Raw genomic sequence first — 17,718 nt, 5'->3', positions numbered from 1 at the left:
CAAATTGATTTTTTTCTTTTGAATTTTTGATATGAAACTGAGGATGATATAAAACAAACTGAAGATTTGAACAATACATCCATCCATTACAAACTCATAGCCTGGTAACACAGAAGTGAATCAAGCTTTGTTCATTTTATTTAATAGCATCACTTAGAATCTCCATTACTATCAAAAGCTACATCCACCTTGGGGAAAACAAAATAAGAAATCATTACTTGGCTCCATCACATTATTAGAACAATGACTGCATAAAAGATGGACAACATAGTTCTACTTCCTCCCATGGCATAAAAATGATGGCAAAATGTCCCATTTTGGGGGAGTCTGTGGAGTAGTGACTTGGGGTGGAGTTGCTGCATTGAAGATGTCAGGGAGCTGCAAGTTAAATACTCTTAGAGCACAACTTGACAATGTTGTGCTGCAGGGTTATGGTATGGAACCAGCAGACCACAGAAAATGACATGGCACTTTAAATGGTGTAGTAGAAGGTCAGTAGGATGTTATTACTGACAGAGAAGGAGTTCAATTTTCTAAGGAGGTACATTGACTGGTGGAACTTTCTCAGGTTGACCTCAGAGTTGGGGAGAACCTCAGGTGGCTGTTGCAGATGGCCCCCAAGTACTTGTACTCCTTTATGATCCCTACAATGACCCATGGATAGTGATGAAGACAGCCACTACAGGCAGTAAGTTTGCCCACTAACAAAGAAATGATCAATTTATCATTTATGTATTTATTTTGCCTGTCCTGTCCAGCACTGTAGCAAACAGTATTATTGTCTGAAGGCCAAAAAAATGCCCAACAGATTTATTTTTCCAAGTGGACCAGAGGGAAAGAAAAAAAGAGGTAACGAGTTGAGAAGGCTCCCAGTATCAGCTCGTTACCTGTAAAAAACACTCATGGGAGCTAGTAAGCTTGCTCATTGATTGCAGATCAAACACATATTTCCTTCATGAAAATGAGAATTCATTTATAACTTTTCTGAAAAACATTTTGCTAGATTTATTTGATATTGTTCTGTCTCTCACTGTTCAACAAACCTACCATTAAAATTATAGACTGATCATTTCTTTGTTAGTGGGCAAACTTACAAAATCAGCAGGGGTTCAAATCATTTTTCCCTGACTGTATATATTTTAAATATATAAATTTTCTAAATCTAACTGGGACTCGTGGTGACCGCGGTGTTCCAAGCCGAGACAAAAATGGACGTGTCCTCCTTACTGCAGCTGAACAAGACCAATGATGGGTCGAACACTTCCGCGATACTCTGAACCAACCTGAGCCACCCCAACGGTTCGAGGCCGAAGACCTGGCACCTTCCATGGATCTTCTTCCTGTCGATATCGGACAAATCAGCATCACTGAAGTCAAGACAGCGATCCGACTCCTCAAGAGTGGAAAGGCAGCAGGCCTGGACGAAATCCTCGGCGAAATGCTGAAGCATGGCGGACCCCATCTTGAAGCCGCCCTTACAAGACTCCTAAACGCCTGCTGGTCAACATCACATGTACCCGATGACTGGACAAAAGGCACCATCATCAAACTTCAAAAAAAAGGTGATTTGGGTGACTGTAACAACTGGCGGGGCATCACGTTGCTGTCGGTACCCGGGAAAGTGTTTTGCCTCGCTCTTCTGAATCGGCTACAACACGCAGTGAACGAACGATTGCGAGAAGAGCAGGCTGGGTTTCGGAGTGGCCGGTCATGCGTCGAGCAAATCTTCACCCTCCGCATGATCATTGAACAAACATTGGAATACCAAAGGAAGATTTCTATTAATTTCATTGACTTCGAGAAGGCTTTTGACAGCGTCCACCGGCCGACTCTATGGGCTATCCTACGCCACTATGAAGTCCCTCAGCAGTTTGTAGATGCCTTTCGTTGTCTCTACTCAAACTCCCGTTGCTGCGTCCGGACGGAGGACGGCTGCACAGATTTCTTCAAGATCAATACTGGCGTCCGACAAGGATGCGTGCTATCCCCTTTCCTCTTCCTGTTGGTAATTGACTTCAAATCAAATCAAATCAAATCACTTTTATTGTCACATCACATGTGCAGGCACACTGGCACAGCACATGCGAGTGAAATTCTTGTGTGCAAGCCCCACAAGCAACAGAGATGTGCAAACACAACAACACAAACGAGCAAAATACAAGAATGGCCAACCTGAAACTAATAAATATATGTACAATATATAATAGTGTATGCATTTCTGGATGTGTATACTAAATATTTTCCTACGTGTGTGTGTGTGTGTGTGTGTGTGTATACACATTTTTACAAATTAAATAGTAAAAAAAAATAATAATAATAATAATAATAATAATAATAATAAGATATATAAAATATACAGAGTTGAATATGTGCAAAACAAGTGGCATTTATATACAGTGTGGAGTGCATAATGTTGAAGTTCCAGTAGTGAAGCTGAGGTGTCTATGAAGTGTTCAGCAGTCTGATGGCCTGATGGAAGAAGCTGTCTCTCAGTCTGCTGGTACGGGACCGGATGCTGCAGAACCTCCTTCCTGATGGAAGCAGTCTGAACAGTTTATGGCTGGGGTGACTGGAGTCCTTGATGATCCTCCACGCTTTCCTCAGGCACCGCTTCCTGTAGATGTCTTGGAGGGAGGGAAGCTCACCTCCAATTATCCGTTCAGAGCACCGCACTACTCGCTGGAGAGCTTTGCAGTTGTAGGCGGTGCTGTTGCCATACCAGGTGGTGATGGCACAGTGATAGAAGGTCCTGAGGATGCGGGGGCTCATGCCGAATCTTTTCAGTCTCCTGAGAAAGAAGAGGCGCTGCTGCGCCTTCTTCACTGTTTTGTTTGTGTGTACTGACCACGTAAGATCCTCAGCCAGATGTACTCCAAGGAACCGGAAGCTGCTCACTCTCTCCACAGCAGCGCCGTTGATGGTGATGGGGGTGTGTACTTCTCTGCACCTCCGGAAGTCCACTATCAACTCCTTTGTCTTTGCGACGTTGAGGGTGAGATGGTTGTCTTGACACCAGTGGGTCAGGGCGCTGACCTCCTCCCTGTAAGCTGTCTCATCACCGTTGGTGATAAGACCCACCACTGTAGTGTCGTCCGCAAACTTCACAATGATGTTGGAGCTGTTAGTGGCTGTGCAGTCGTAGGTGTAGAGTGAGTACAGGAGAGGGCTCAGTACACACCCCTGTGGAGCACCAGTGTTCAGTGTGATGGGGGATGAGGTGATGCTGCCCAGTCTGACCACCTGGCGTCTGTCAGACAGGAAGCTAAGGATCCAGCTGCAGAGGGAGCTGCTCAGTCCTAGATCCTGCAGTTTCCTGTCCAGCTTCGAGGGAACGATGGTATTGAATGCTGAGCTGTAATCTACAAACAGCATTCTCACATACGTGTCTCTCTTCTCCAGGTGTGACAGGGCAGTATGTAGTGTCAGGGCTATGGCATCATCAGTGGACCTGTTGTGGCGGTATGCAAACTGTAGAGGGTCCAGTGAGTCGGGTAGTGCAGAGCAGATGAAGTCCCTGACCAGCTTCTCGAAGCATTTGCTTACGATGGGGGTCAGGGCTACAGGTCGCCAGTCGTTCAATGAGGAGATGGTGGAGGATTTGGGTACAGGGACGATGGTGGCCATTTTGAAGCAGGCTGGGACTACAGATAGAGAGAGGGAAAGGTTGAAGATGTGCGTGAACACTCCAGCCAGCTGAGCCGCGCATGACTTGAGGACGCGGCCTGGGAATCCCGTCCAGACCAGTAGCTTTGCGTGCGTTCACCTTCCTGAAGCACCTCCGCACATCCTCCTCAGACACAGTGTGCGCACTGACGTCATCCGCGGTGCGCACACTGTCCGGTCTCATGGTGTTCGCTGTGTCGAATCTAGCGCAGAATACGTTTAGATCCTCACACAGAGAGGCCGTGGTCTGCGGTGTGCTGGTTTTCCCTCTAAAGTCTGTGATCGTGTTTAGTCCCTGCCACATACTCCGAGGGTTGTCAAACTGTTGCTCCACCCTGTCCCTGTACTCACGTTTGGCTGCTTTGATCGTCTTCCGGAGTTGGTAATGTGCGTGTTTGTAGTCCGATGTGTTCGCGGAGGCAAAGGCGGTGTTCCGTGCTGCCAGTGCCGCGCGAACATCTCCGTTAATCCAGGGTTTTTGATTTGGGAAGGATTTAACTGTTCTGGATGGGACGACATCTTCCACGCATTTCCTGATAAATCCACAGACTGAGTCTGTGTACTCATCAATGTCTCTGGCGGCCACGTGAAACATTTCCCAGTCCGCGTGATCAAAACAGTCCCACAGCGCGGACTCCGATTGGTCCGTCCAACAGTGCACCGCCCTCCGGGTTGGAGCTTCCTGTTTCAGCTTCTGCCTGTAGGCGGGCAGGAGCAGGATGGAGCAGTGATCTGATTGGCCGAATGGGGCGCGGGGGAGGGCTTTGTACGCATCCCGGAAAGAGGTGTAACAGTGGTCGAGTAGCCGGTTTCCACGTGTGTTAAAAAGGATGTGTTGATGGAGTTTTGGTGAGACTTTCTTCAGGTTTCCCTTATTAAAGTCTCCGGCTGTGATAAACGCTGCCTCTGGGTGTGCGGTTTCCTCACTGCTGATCGCGCTGTACAGTTCCCTGAGTGCACGGTCAGTGTCGGCTTGTGGGGGTATGTAAACAGCCGTAATAATCACTGCTGTAAATTCCCTCGGTAGCCAGAATGGCCGGCACTTAATCATCAGGTACTCCAGGTCCGGTGAGCAGAAGGATTTGACCGGGTGCACGTTCGCATAATCACACCAGCTGTTGTTGATCATGAAACACACACCACCGCCTCTGCTTTTCCCAGTAAGATCCTGTGACCTGTCCGCGCGGTGCACAGAGAACCCCGGCAGTTGTATTGCGGAGTCCGGTACTTTGTCCGATAGCCAGGTTTCTGTGAGGCAGATCACGCAGCAGTCCCGCATCTCTCGCTGGAATGAGATCCGTGCCCGAAGCTCGCACAGCTTGTTCTCCAGAGACTGCACATTAGCCAGTAATAAACTGGGTAACGGTGGTCTGTAAGTGCGCCGTCTCAGTCGAACCAGAACGCCAGATCTTCTCCCTCTGCGTCGGCGTTTGCGGCCTCCAGGGCCAGAGAACAAAGGCGTCTCAGGTGAGATGAATGGGGGGTCTGCAAACGGAGCGTCCGTGTTGCAAAACTTGAACTCTGGAAAGTTATAAGAAAGACCGTCTTTTATGTCCAGTAAGGTTTGTCGGTCGTACACAAGGAGACAAGTGCTGCTCGTGAAAAAATAAAGGAAAAGTAAAATTAAACACAGAAGAAAGCCGTTGCTTGGGGGAGCTCGCGACGAGGCTGCCATACTCGGCGCCATCTTATCTTATCTTCATCATGCGACGATCAGTTGACCAAGCTGGCATCGGTGTGCCCTGGCACGAAGCGCGTAATCTCACTGACTTGGACTTCGCAGATGACATCGGCCTGCTGGGCTCGACTCAGGAAGACCTCCAAAAGTTGACCGCGGCCCTGCAGAGGGAGGCGACGAAAGTTGGATTAAGAATCAGCGCCAAAAAAACCAAGGTACTCCGAGTTGGCTATGCATGTGCCCGCATTCCTGTCATGATCAACCAACAACGTGCTGTAGAGGTAGAGAATTTTACATATCTTGGCAGCATCATCTCGAATGACGGGGTCTCTGATCGGGATGTCGACGCCAGAGTAGGGAAGGCAGTTGGTGTCCTGCAACGTCTCCAACCTATTTGGACTACTGAACTCTATCGTCTTCCCTACTGCACTTTACGCTAGTGAAACCTGCCGCTCAACAAGTGCAATTATTCAACACCTGAACGTGCTTCAACAACGTGGCCTGCGGCGAATCCTGAGAATTTCCTACCGGGACCGAATAACAAATGAGGAGGTCCTACGAAGAGCAGGCACCCGCCCATTAGCCGATGTTGTTGCAGAAAGGCGTTTCCGCTTTGCGGGCCATATTTTACGCCTACCCCCTCATCGCCCAGCTAAGATTGCCATGACATGGCATCCACGCACTGGCAAGCGAAAGCAAGGCCGACCAAAGACCACATGGCGTCGAACATTCATGGACGATCTGAGAACTGTCGACATTGCCTGGGACGAAGCTGAAGCAGTTGCTGCTGACCGACATCGATGGAGAACACTAGCTGCCCGATGCACCGCCCGGCGTAGGAGGAACTAAGTCTAAGTCTAAGTCTAATTTTCTAAAGGACTGAAATAGCATCATTATGTAAAAGTCAAGAGCGTCCGTGCCTGTCCAGGGATAATCTGAAGTACTTCTAATATTACACAAAACGAGGTTTATTATCTTTATAAAGTTGTGGGCTTTTCTGGAGCGGGTATATGTTGGAGGTCTGAAGAAGATTGAACTTCAGTCCTCCAAATTTTTCTGACATGATGTCTGTCTCATTTGGTCAACAGAACATCTGGCACAGGACAAATGTGATGAAAGGAGGAGGTTTCTGCAAACATCTTGCTTCTCCCTTACTTGTCTTTCCTCAGGATGGATGTTGCTGTAATGTGATATAATAATATCTGCATCCTGTTGTTAAATGAAAAAGACAAATTACACTTCTATCATTTATAAATCGAACTCTTCATGTCACCAGGCTGGAGAATAGTCTGAATGTATAATGGATGTAAAACTGTTTAAATCTATTTTATATCCTGTTTTATAACTTTTTTTTTAAGTTCTGAGACAGAGTCCAGCCCCTCTTCTGGAGACTGGCCCCAGAGCCCAAGCCATGCGTTGAGGTGAGGCCAGTACCAGGAGAGGATGCTTTAAGTGCATATGGTTATGCATAGCAGATGTTGACAGATGTTTGATATATATATGTTTGATATATATATGTTTGATATATATATATATTCACCTTGGTTTCATCTGCAGTACTGACTGTAAAATGCTTCCACATAGCAACACTCTTTTCTATTTGATTGCCCAAATCCATGTGGGGAGTTTCAGCTAAGTTAATGAGTGACGGGAAGCTATGCTAATTAGTCTATAGCCTACATCTTGCTGTCTGCAAAACGAACTTAAACTAAGTTAAACGTACCATATAACTCCCACAAGTGCATAAAATTCGACACAACTACACAAACATCATTTTAGGTTTTTAAACCGAATGTAAACGTTACTCTGTCAACAGCCTATTTGTAAATTACTGAGCAACAGAGCTACGTAACAGAACGAACATGCGAGCACCCGACTGCAGTCGTCAGTGATGCAGGGCAATGGAAAAATCTCCCGATCTTTGCGAAAGTTATAAACTGCCTCCGGAACCCAGTTAAGGTACAAAAAAATCTATTCACCAAAAATAGTGATCCAGTTCAGTCTTTATTCGCTCAGCCGAGCCTCTCTGTTGCTGTGTGGAGCAGCCCGTGTCAGTCACCTCTTTCACACGTCCCTCACTCATCCGGTTATGCACTGCGGTCTCATAAGGAACCTCAGCTTTTTGATATGAAGTTTTTCTTGTTCCTGAATAGAAATATTTTTTAAAGTATTTGTTCGAAAGAACTATTTGTAAAAAACACGTTATTTGTGCTTTTCCAAATACCGTATTCGGGTTCGGCTCCACCCCTTCCTGGCTCACAATGCACCCGACCCCTACAGTGCCTCCTGGACAAACCAGATGCTCGCCCTTGAGCACCCTCCCCGGGCTTGGCTCCAGGGCAGGGCCCCGGTAACCCGATGTTCTTCTCAGAGGGGTCTTCTGAATCACTCTTTGTCTGGTCCCTCACCCAGGACCAATTTGGCATGGGAGATCCTACCAAAAGCCCTCAGCCCTTGTGTGTCCCTGGGATCCCTGGGACACACAAACCCATCCAGCACGATAAGGTAGCGATTCGCGGAGGGGAACTTAAGAGTCATACACTTTAAAGTCTTATTTTTTTAAATAATTCTTGTCTTTACATTTCCACATGTCCTGTCAAAACCAGACTAGCTCCTGTTTCAAAGTCGTCCCCCTGGATAAATGACAGCATTCTCTGTCTAAAGCGTTGTTGTCATAAAGTTGAGCGATCATTTAAAGGACCTTTTAGTTTCTTTTTACACTTTTACACTTCAGTTCGAGATGCGAGGCCTGCCTATTTCTCAGACCTAGTTTGAAAGAGCAGAGGTAACCCCAAGGTGTTATTTGACACCATTAGTGATATTGTTGCTAATGCTCCACCTGCTGTCCCAATTTCTTTCAAATGAAGATTGTGAAATTTTCTTTCTTTGTTGAAAAAAATCAGTAATGTGAGGAGCAATAGTTCTCCTTCTGTGTCTCTGTTCTCTGCTCCAACTCAAGCTAGACCTGTTATTTTAGAAAGACTTTTACCTGTGTCCTTAGTTAGACTGAGTTAGTCAAATTAGTTGATTTGATGAAAGCATCCTCCTGCTCTCTTGATATTTTACCTGGATCTTTGTTTAAAAATGTCTTTCAGTCTATCCGTCCCTGTGTGCTTACAGTTGTTACCTCATTGGTTTCTGGTCAGGTCCCTGCTCTCATTCACCCACTGTTAAAAAAACCCCAAGGTTGACGCTTCTCTGCTTAGCAGTTTTGGACCAATTTCAGAACTACCATTCATCGCTAAGATGTTAGAAAAGGTTGTGGCTAAGCAGCTTATAGCTGTTCTGGATGAAGCATTCTGGATAAATTCCCATCTGGCTTTCGTAGAGCTTATTCTACTGAAACTGCACTTCTTAGAGTCTCAAGCGACATCTTGATTAGACGTGTTGCAGGAGAATGCTCTGTTTTGCTGATGTTGGACCTGACCTCTGCCTTTGATACTGTTGACCATCACATTCTGCTAGATGGGCTGAGACACTGGGTGGTATTATCAGGGTCTGCTTTGGACTGGTTTGCATCTTATTTGTGTGAACCTCGGAGGAACCTCGTTGTGACTTTTGACTCAGCTCTGATTTTGGACGTGCGTGCTAAATCTCTGGTTTGCTCCTGTTTTTATCACTTGAGAAATACTGCTGACTCCCATTGTGTCACGCTCAGAACTGGAAATTGTCATACATGCATTTGTTTCATCTTGTTTGGAGTATTGTAATTCTTTGTTCACTTGTTTATGTAACCTCCTTGGAACGTCTGCAGGTTGTTCAGAATGCTGCTGCAAACCTTCTGGCCAAGTCTTCCTAGTACTCTCATGTCCCACCCCTGCTGATCCAGCTGCACTGGCTCCCCATTAAATTCAGAGTCCACGTTAATTAATGACTTTGAAATTTAGAGCTCTGCATGGACAAGCACTAACATACATCAGAGATCTTTTACAGCCATACATCCCCAGCAGGTCACTGAGATCATGTGATCAGGGCTTGCTGGTTTTCAAACATACAAGGCTGAAAACGAAAGTTGACAGAGCTTTTGTAACAGACTCTGGAACTCTCTCCCTTTGAGCCTGAAATCTGTGGACTCGGTGGTCTCTTTTCTTTTTTTTGGTTAATTTTCTTTCTTTTTTTTTTTTAAAAAAAACTACAAGTTTCTCTGGTGATAGATTCTTAAAATCTTCCAACAAGATTAACTGGCGAAGAGATTCTTGAAGTGAAGAGAGACTCTCTTCACTTCTCTTGAAGTAGCCCACTTGTCTATAAGATCTCCCTTCTCAGATGTAAACTTAACATATGTTTGACCATTTGGTGTTCACTCACTCTGCGGTAGAGTATCACTTCCTGTTCCTGCTCAAACACAGTGGTGTTTCTGAGTAACTTATTTGCTTAGCAATTTAATTAACAACTTTCAAATACATTCTTCTTTCATAGTATAATCTTCACGTGCTTCATCCGAAGCACACTTTCTGTGTACTCACTACTTAATTTACAGCCAAAGCATTCACTCACTGTCTCTGTACTGTTTCGCTAGCTTAGCTTAGCTCGTAGCCGACTCGTTAGCACCATGGCCTCTTCACCTGTCCCTCCTGCACTTTCCTGCTCATTGTGTCAGATGTTTAGTTACTCCTCGCCCTCCTTTAGCAGTAATGATATCTGTAACAAATGTAGCATATTTGCAGCTCTGGAGGCCAGGATTACTGAATTGGAGACTCAGCTTCGCACCCTTCATTCACCCATAGCTAGCCAGGCCCCTGTAGCTGGTGCAGCCGAAGATAGCGTAGGCCCCGCTAGCTGTTCCCCGGCAGACCCCAAGCAGCTGGGGAAAGAGGGCTGCTTTCCCTGGGTCAACACACCTGAATCAAATGATTAGTTCATTACCAGCCTTCTGGAGAACTACAAGGCATGTTGAGGAGGTAATTTAGCCATTTGAATCAGCTGTGTTGGATCAAGGATGCATCTAAAACCGGCAGGACACCGGCCCTCGAGGCCTGGAGTTGCCCACCCCTGATGTAGGGTCTACCTTACAATATACAGGGAGTGCAGAATTATTAGGCAAGTTGTATTTTTGAGGAATAATTTTATTATTGAACAACAACAATGTTCTCAATGAACCCAAAAAACTCATTAATATCAAAGCTGAATGTTTTTGGAAGTAGTTTTTAGTTTGTTTTTAGTTTTAGCTATTTTAGGGGGATATCTGTGTGTGCAGGTGACTATTACTGTGCATAATTATTAGGCAACTTAACAAAAAACAAATATATACCCATTTCAATTATTTATTTTTACCAGTGACACCAATATAACATCTCCACATTCACAAATATACATTTCTGACATTCAAAAACAAAACAAAAACAAATCAGCGACCAATATAGCCACCTTTCTTTGCAAGGACACTCAAAAGCCTGCCATCCATGGATTCTGTCAGTGTTTTGATCTGTTCACCATCAACATTGCGTGCAGCAGCAACCACAGCCTCCCAGACACTGTTCAGAGAGGTGTACTGTTTTCCCTCCTTGTAAATCTCACATTTGATGATGGACCACAGGTTCTCAATGGGGTTCAGATCAGGTGAACAAGGAGGCCATGTCATTAGTTTTTCTTCTTTGATACCCTTTCTTGCCAGCCACGCTGTGGAGTACTTGGACACGTGTGATGGAGCATTGTCCTGCATGAAAATCATGTTTTTCTTGAAGGATGCAGACTTCTTCCTGTACCACTGCTTGAAGAAGGTGTCTTCCAGAAACTGGCAGTAGGACTGGGAGTTGAGCTTGACTCCATCCTCAACCCGAAAAGGCCCCACAAGCTCATCTTTGATGATACCAGCCCAAACCAGTACCTCCACCTTGCTGGCGTCTGAGTCGGACTGGAGCTCTCTGCCCTTTACCAATCCAGCCACGGGCCCATCCATCTGGCCCATCAAGACTCACTCTCAATTCATCAGTCCATAAAACCTTAGAAAAACCAGTCTTGAGATATTTCTTGGCCCAGTCTTGACGTTTCAGCTTGTGTATCTTGTTCAGTGGTGGTCGTCTTTCAGCCTTTCTTACCTTGGCCATGTCTCTGAGTATTGCACACCTTGTGCTTTTGGGCACTCCAGTGATGTTGCAGCTCTGAAATATGGCCAAACTGGTGGCAAGTGGCATCTTGGCAGCTGCACGCTTGACTTTTCTCAGTTCATGGGCAGTTATTTTGCGCCTTGGTTTTTCCACACGCTTCTTGCGACCCTGTTGACTATTTTGAATGAAACGCTTGATTGTTCGATGATCACTGTTGTGTTTACATACACTGCTAAGATGGTGAAGGGTTGCTTACAAGGGGGACTGAATATGAACATATACTCAGTTACCAGTAGGGGGCTCTGTGACTAAGGATGATGGAAGGAGAGAAGAAGTGAAGTGTATGGTGAGATATAAAATGGCGAACTACTGCTGAATATATACGTTCCATTACAAACCAAGCCGTCTCCGTTCTTCTGTCAAAACACCACAAATTGGCGACGAGGATGAGTGCATCAGTTCCGAGTCCACCATCTTTTCTTCCACATGTGGGTGAGCCGCCGATTCCATTTACTACATGGCGGAAAATATTCGACAATTACATGCTAGTAATCAATGCCACGGGAGACGCATGGCCGGATGCTAGGAAACGCGCTGTTTTGCTACACTGCTTGGGCCCGGAGGGACAGCGGTTATTCTACACGTTACCGGAGCAAGGTGATACATATGCTGACGCCATGAGCGCACTGGAGAAGCACTTTGTGCCGAACGTGAATGTCATGGCGTGCCGTCATACATTCAGACAGCGTATTCAACGAGCGGATGAGACTGTTTCTCAGTATGTGGTGGCTCTGAGAGCATTAGCTTCATCTTGTAACTTTGGACAAATGGAAAGTGAAATGATAAGAGATCAGTTGATCTCCAATGCTCATCTCAGCGCTGTGAAAGACAAACTGTTACTGGAGGATGAACTCACACTGGATAAGGCTCTAACTATTGCGAGCCAGGTAGAAGCAGCAGTCAAAAACGCTACTCTACTCTCCACACCCAGCTCGTGTCCGACCGCGCCTGTTCAGACAGTCGACGCGGAAAATTCCCACTCTCACCAGAGGAGAGGACCTCGCCCCGCTAAAGGCTGCACTCCAGACCAACGCAAACGGGGAGGTTCAAAGCAGCAGCAGCGGAAGTGCTTCAGGTGTGGTTCTCACAAGCACTTAGCTAATGATAAAAACTGCCCGGCTGCTTCTTCAAAATGCAATAACTGCGGGAAAAAGGGACATTTTGCCAAGGTATGTAAGTCGTCAGTCAGTGAAGTGAGAGAAGTAGTGGTTCCAGAATTGGCAGTACTGTGCGTGCAAGATGCTAAAATGATGGCAGCTATTCAAGATAAGCTTACCTGCACTGTCGACATTGAAACTGTACAAGGTGGCTCTAAGACAGTAGAGCTGATAGTAGACACTGGAGCTTCTGTGTCTATTCTGCCAGAAACTATCTACAGACAGTATTTTGCAGACTGTTCACTGGTGCGACCTAAAGTCAAACTAGTTACTTATGCTAAAGATGAGTTGGCTGTGATGGGTTGTCTGCCTGCATCAGTTGCACTGCATGCACAGAATGAAAAAGTTCCTGCTTCCTTCTACATTGTCAAAGCTGGTTCCCCACTATTAGGCCTCGACCTCATTAGAGCACTGAACGTCTGCATCGTCGGAGGCAAAGTGGACCGTATTCAGGATGAAACTGCAGATGAGCCGGATTCGTCTAACCAGAAGTCTGCTGTGTACAATGTTGATCCTATTCCACCAGCTCAACTTGGATGTGTTAAAGGGTTCATCCATAAAGTACAGGTAAACAACAATGTGCGGCCTGTACGCCAAAAGCTGAGACGCCTGCCATTAAGTGTACGTACAGAGGTGTCAGCAGAACTCTCTCGCTTACTCAAAGCTGGCATAATTGAAAGGATCGATGCAGCTGAGTGGGTGAGTCCTTTGGTCGTGGCCAGAAAGCGAAAAAAGGAGTTGAGACTGTGTGTTGACCTTCGTGAACCCAATAAGAGCATTATTGCTGACTGCCATCCTCTTCCTCATATGGAGGATCTGTTTTCTGACTTGGCAGGTGCCACTCACTACAGCCAGATTGACCTCAGCTCAGCATACCACCAATTACCTTTGCATCCGGAGAGCCGCAAGCTGACTGCTTTCATCACTCATGAGGGACTGTTCCAGTTCACACGTGTCCCATTTGGCCTAGCATCAGCACCTTCGGCGTTCCAGAAAATGATGCAAACGGTCCTGAAAGATCTGCCTGGTGTTCGCAACTACTTGGATGACATCATCGTCTACGGAACATCAAAGGAGGTGCATGATACACGCCTGCAAGCTGTTCTCCAACGTCTCAGAGATGTCGGCCTGCAGATTAATGCTGGGAAAAGTTCCTTCTGCCAGTCACACATCACATTCCTGGGCCATGTAATCTCAAAGGAAGGCCTACGTCCAAGCCAACATCACCTTACTGCTATTGCCGAGGCTCCTGCTCCAAAGGATATGGCTGCATTGGGCTCGTTCCTGGGTTTGTCATCCTGGTTCAGTAAATTTATTCCAGATTATGCTACACTGGTGGAACCACTGCGACAGTTGCTGAAAACAGACATCAAAGTTGAACTCCAGTGGAACGAGGCAGCGCGTGAGAGCTTCAGTGACCTGAAAAAACTCCTTCTGGAAAGTCCCGCACTTGCCGTCTATGACCCTGACTTACCTGCTTTTATCACCACAGACACATCAGACTATGGGCTAGGCGCTGTGTTGACACAGTTACACCCAGATCAAGTGGAGCGGGTTGTGGCGTTCGCCTCCCGAACACTGTCTCCTGCTGAAAGAAAGTACTCCACCACAGAAAAGGAGGCGTTAGCCTGTGTCTGGGCGGTGGAAAGATGGCGTACATATGTATGGGGCCGCAGATTCACACTTCGTACTGACCACCAAGCTCTTACTACCCTTCTCATCACCAAAGGTATGAACAGAGCGGGCATGAGAATCGCACGATGGTCTGCAAGGCTGATGTGTTTTCAGTATGATGTGCAGTACCGTCCTGGTGTTCAGAATGTCATCGCAGACTGCCTCTCACGGGTTCCCCTGATGTACTCCAGCACTGACATTGATGCTGAAAAAGACCTTCTCTTGGAGATAGCTGAAGTTTCTCCTCTCTTGACAGCGACACCGTTGACGGATTTTAAAGCTGAATGTGAGGACTGCCCTGACCTTTCTCTGCTGCAACAGGTTATCCGCTCAGGTTGGCCTAAGGTGAAAAGGTGTCTCCCACCTGAGATACAGCCGTATTTCCTGGTGCGACATGAACTTGCTGTGGAATCACCGTTGGTTTTCCGGGGGACACGTCTGGTGGTCCCAAGGTCCCTGCGGGAAAAGGTGATATGCCTCGCACACGAAGGTCACCAGGGCATAGTTCGCACAAAGCAGCAGCTCAGAGAGCTTTATTGGTGGCCATGCATGGATACTCAAGTCCATGCGATTCTGTCATCGTGCTCAGTCTGTCAATTGTGTGACAAAACGGCCAAAACTGCTCCTGCTCCCTTACAGCCGGTTCAGTTTCCAGATGGTCCCTTTCAGCATGTGGCCGTTGACATTGTTGGACCTTTTGACCGCGGGTCGCAGGACTGCAGGTTTGCCATCACACTGGTCGATTACTTCAGCAAATGGCCAGAAGTAGCCTTTACTTCATCAGCTACTACAGACACTGTGATTAGGTTCTTGTCTTCAGTTTTTGCACGGGAGGGAAACCCTTGTGAGCTTATCACAGATAATGGACCACAATTCACTTCATCTGCCTTTGCTGATTTCCTGAAGGAAAGGGGCATCAAGCACATCAGAACAAGTGTGTATCACCCTCAAGCGAACGGGTGTGTTGAAAGATTCAACAGAGTGCTGAAGGACTGTGTTCAGGCTGCACAGGTGTCCCAGAAGCTGTGGAAGCCCGCCGTGACAGAGATGCTACAGAATTACCGTGCTACAGCTCATGCAACGACTGGAGCAGCTCCGTTCCAGCTTCTCAGAGGGAGACCCATGAGAACAAAGCTAAATGTCCTGCCGTTTCCCAAAGACACAGGACAGTATGACCAATGCAGGGCCAGAGTCTCTCACCAGCAACGTAAGAGTAAACGCTACACTGATGCAAAGAGGGGGGCAAAACCTCCCCAGCTTGTGGTCGGTGACAGGGTGCGGATACGTAAACCTTTCCGAGTGGGGAAGGGAGAGAGACAGTTCACTGATCCACTGTCAGTGCAGCAACAGACTGGACTGAGCACCTTCATCTTGAGTGATGGAAAGAGATGGAATGCAGCCCGTCTCTCACTCTGCCGCGCAGAGAATGCTGAGCCGTTGCAGGCTGGTGACGAGGTTGAAAATAACACAAGAGAAACTCCTAAAAGACCTTCTGTTCCTAACAGACCGAGACAGTTACCAGCTTGGACCAAGGATTATGTTATGAAATGAGTTTAAAAAAAAAAAATGAAAAGAAAAAAAAGTGAAAAAAACACGCTTGAGCTGTTGGGTGCTAATGTTAAGTTCCATACTGCTAGTTCTGAGGTCCAAGTATAATAGAGGATTGATTTACTGTGATTTATTTGTGAGTTTTGTGACTTAAGGTTGTTAAGTTACTACAGTAACCTTAACGGTACAAGTATTCATTATAAAGGACTATTTAGGCACCATAACAAGATTGTATGTTAAGATCACGGGTATAGTTCAAACACCCAGTAATGTTATAAGTGAAATAGGTATTGAAAATGCTGTCTGGTTGCAAAGTTTACTACTGATAATGTTCTGTGCAAATAGTAATGTTGCCATGCTAAGTAAGTAATACTGAGGTAGTAGAATTCTGTGAGAATGAGGAGAGATGTTGTGTTTACATACACTGCTAAGATGGTGAAGGGTTGCTTACAAGGGGGACTGAATATGAACATATACTCAGTTACCAGTAGGGGGCTCTGTGACTAAGGATGATGGAAGGAGAGAAGAAGTGAAGTGTATGGTGAGATGTAAAATGGCGAACTACTGCTGAATATATACGTTCCATTACAAACCAAGCCGTCTCCGTTCTTCTGTCGAAACACCACAATCACGCTTCAGAAGCTTTGCAATTTTGAGACTGCTGCATCCCTCTGCAAGATATCTCACTATTTTTGACTTTTCTGAGCCTGTCAAGTCCTTCTTTTGACCCATTTTGCCAAAGGAAAGGACGTTGCCTAATAATTATGCACACCTAATATAGGGTGTTGATGTCATTAGACCACACCCCTTCTCATTACAGAGATGCACATCACCTAATATGCTTAATTGGTAGTAGGCTTTCGAGCCTATACAGCTTGGAGTAAGACAACATGCATGAAGAGGATGATGTGGACAAAATACTCATTTGCCTAATAATTCTGCACTCCCTGTAAAGCGCCTTGAGGCGACTGTTGTTGTGATTTGGCGCTATATAAATAAAATTGAATTGAATTGAATTGAAGAATTCGCTTCCTCCTTTAAATGTGAGACACCTAGCTCAACAGAAGGAGCATCATCATCACAAACATCAGGATCAGTCAGGATATTTAACTCAACTAATTTTTCTAAGATAGTACTCATAATTTTTTTCTTCACCGGAATATGAAAGTGGGCTTCAATGCTCAACAAGTCATCCTTACGACACAACTCCACTTTCTCATAACTTGGAGCATGAATGAAATCTTGTAAATCAAAACCAATACTTAAATACAAGGCACTATACAACATTGTATCAAACAAACGAGTTGTCCACAGCTCTGGAAAAGAGATCCTGGATGAGCCCCCACTTGTGTTACGCCTCCTCATTGACAGGAGGGGGTAACACAACAACTCCAATAAGTCAGTATAAGTGTTGTAGCAGATTAGAGTTATTTGTGAGAAATACGTAATTTCCCAAAAAACAGTATAATAACTATAATTCAGAATAATGGCATTTTACTAAAGTTCACATGCGTGTGAAGGCAGACAGACACACACACACAATGGAAAAATCAGGAAACATGGAACAGTACACAAACGACAGTGTCTCCAGGGTACCTTAAAAAGGAATGAGCATGACTATAAGCAGCCTATGTCGATCATTATGCAAAAATTAACTATGAGCCAGAATTTTCTTCTTTTTGTTAAAACTTTTTTTTTCATTTATATTCAACTTACTCTTAGCTGCTGTGTGATTTCTCTACAAGTAGAGAGTAGCCATACTTGGGTAGTATATACACCCTGTTTGACTCCAATGTCACGTGGTTTACCTTACTGCGACTCCTGGCAAATAGCTCCACCACTTCTGTCCTAAACTGGTCGTGGTTCTTATTCAGGAAATGATGAACCTGGA

General features: G+C 45.8%; 1 protein-coding gene across 2 annotated transcripts in view; it reads right to left on the bottom strand.

Annotated features, from left to right (window-relative positions):
- The window catches only part of myo15b (myosin XVB), a 99,739-nt gene that overhangs the window by 67,176 nt on the left and 14,845 nt on the right, over window positions 1–17,718 (bottom strand). The window contains exon 5 of one of the 2 annotated variants that reach the window (XM_026177587.1): window positions 17,636–17,713. The gene's annotated coding sequence lies outside the window, so the exon portion shown is untranslated. Of the gene's footprint in view, window positions 1–17,543; window positions 17,578–17,635; window positions 17,714–17,718 lie in introns of those variants that run through there. The other variant, XM_026177588.1, reaches the window with a different exon arrangement.

Source organism: Astatotilapia calliptera, chromosome 8 (genome assembly GCF_900246225.1).
Source record: "Astatotilapia calliptera chromosome 8, fAstCal1.2, whole genome shotgun sequence".
Classification (NCBI taxonomy): domain Eukaryota; kingdom Metazoa; phylum Chordata; class Actinopteri; order Cichliformes; family Cichlidae; genus Astatotilapia; species Astatotilapia calliptera.
Note: the sequence above shows the minus strand (reverse complement) of the source record. Positions and strands in the feature narration are given on the sequence as shown.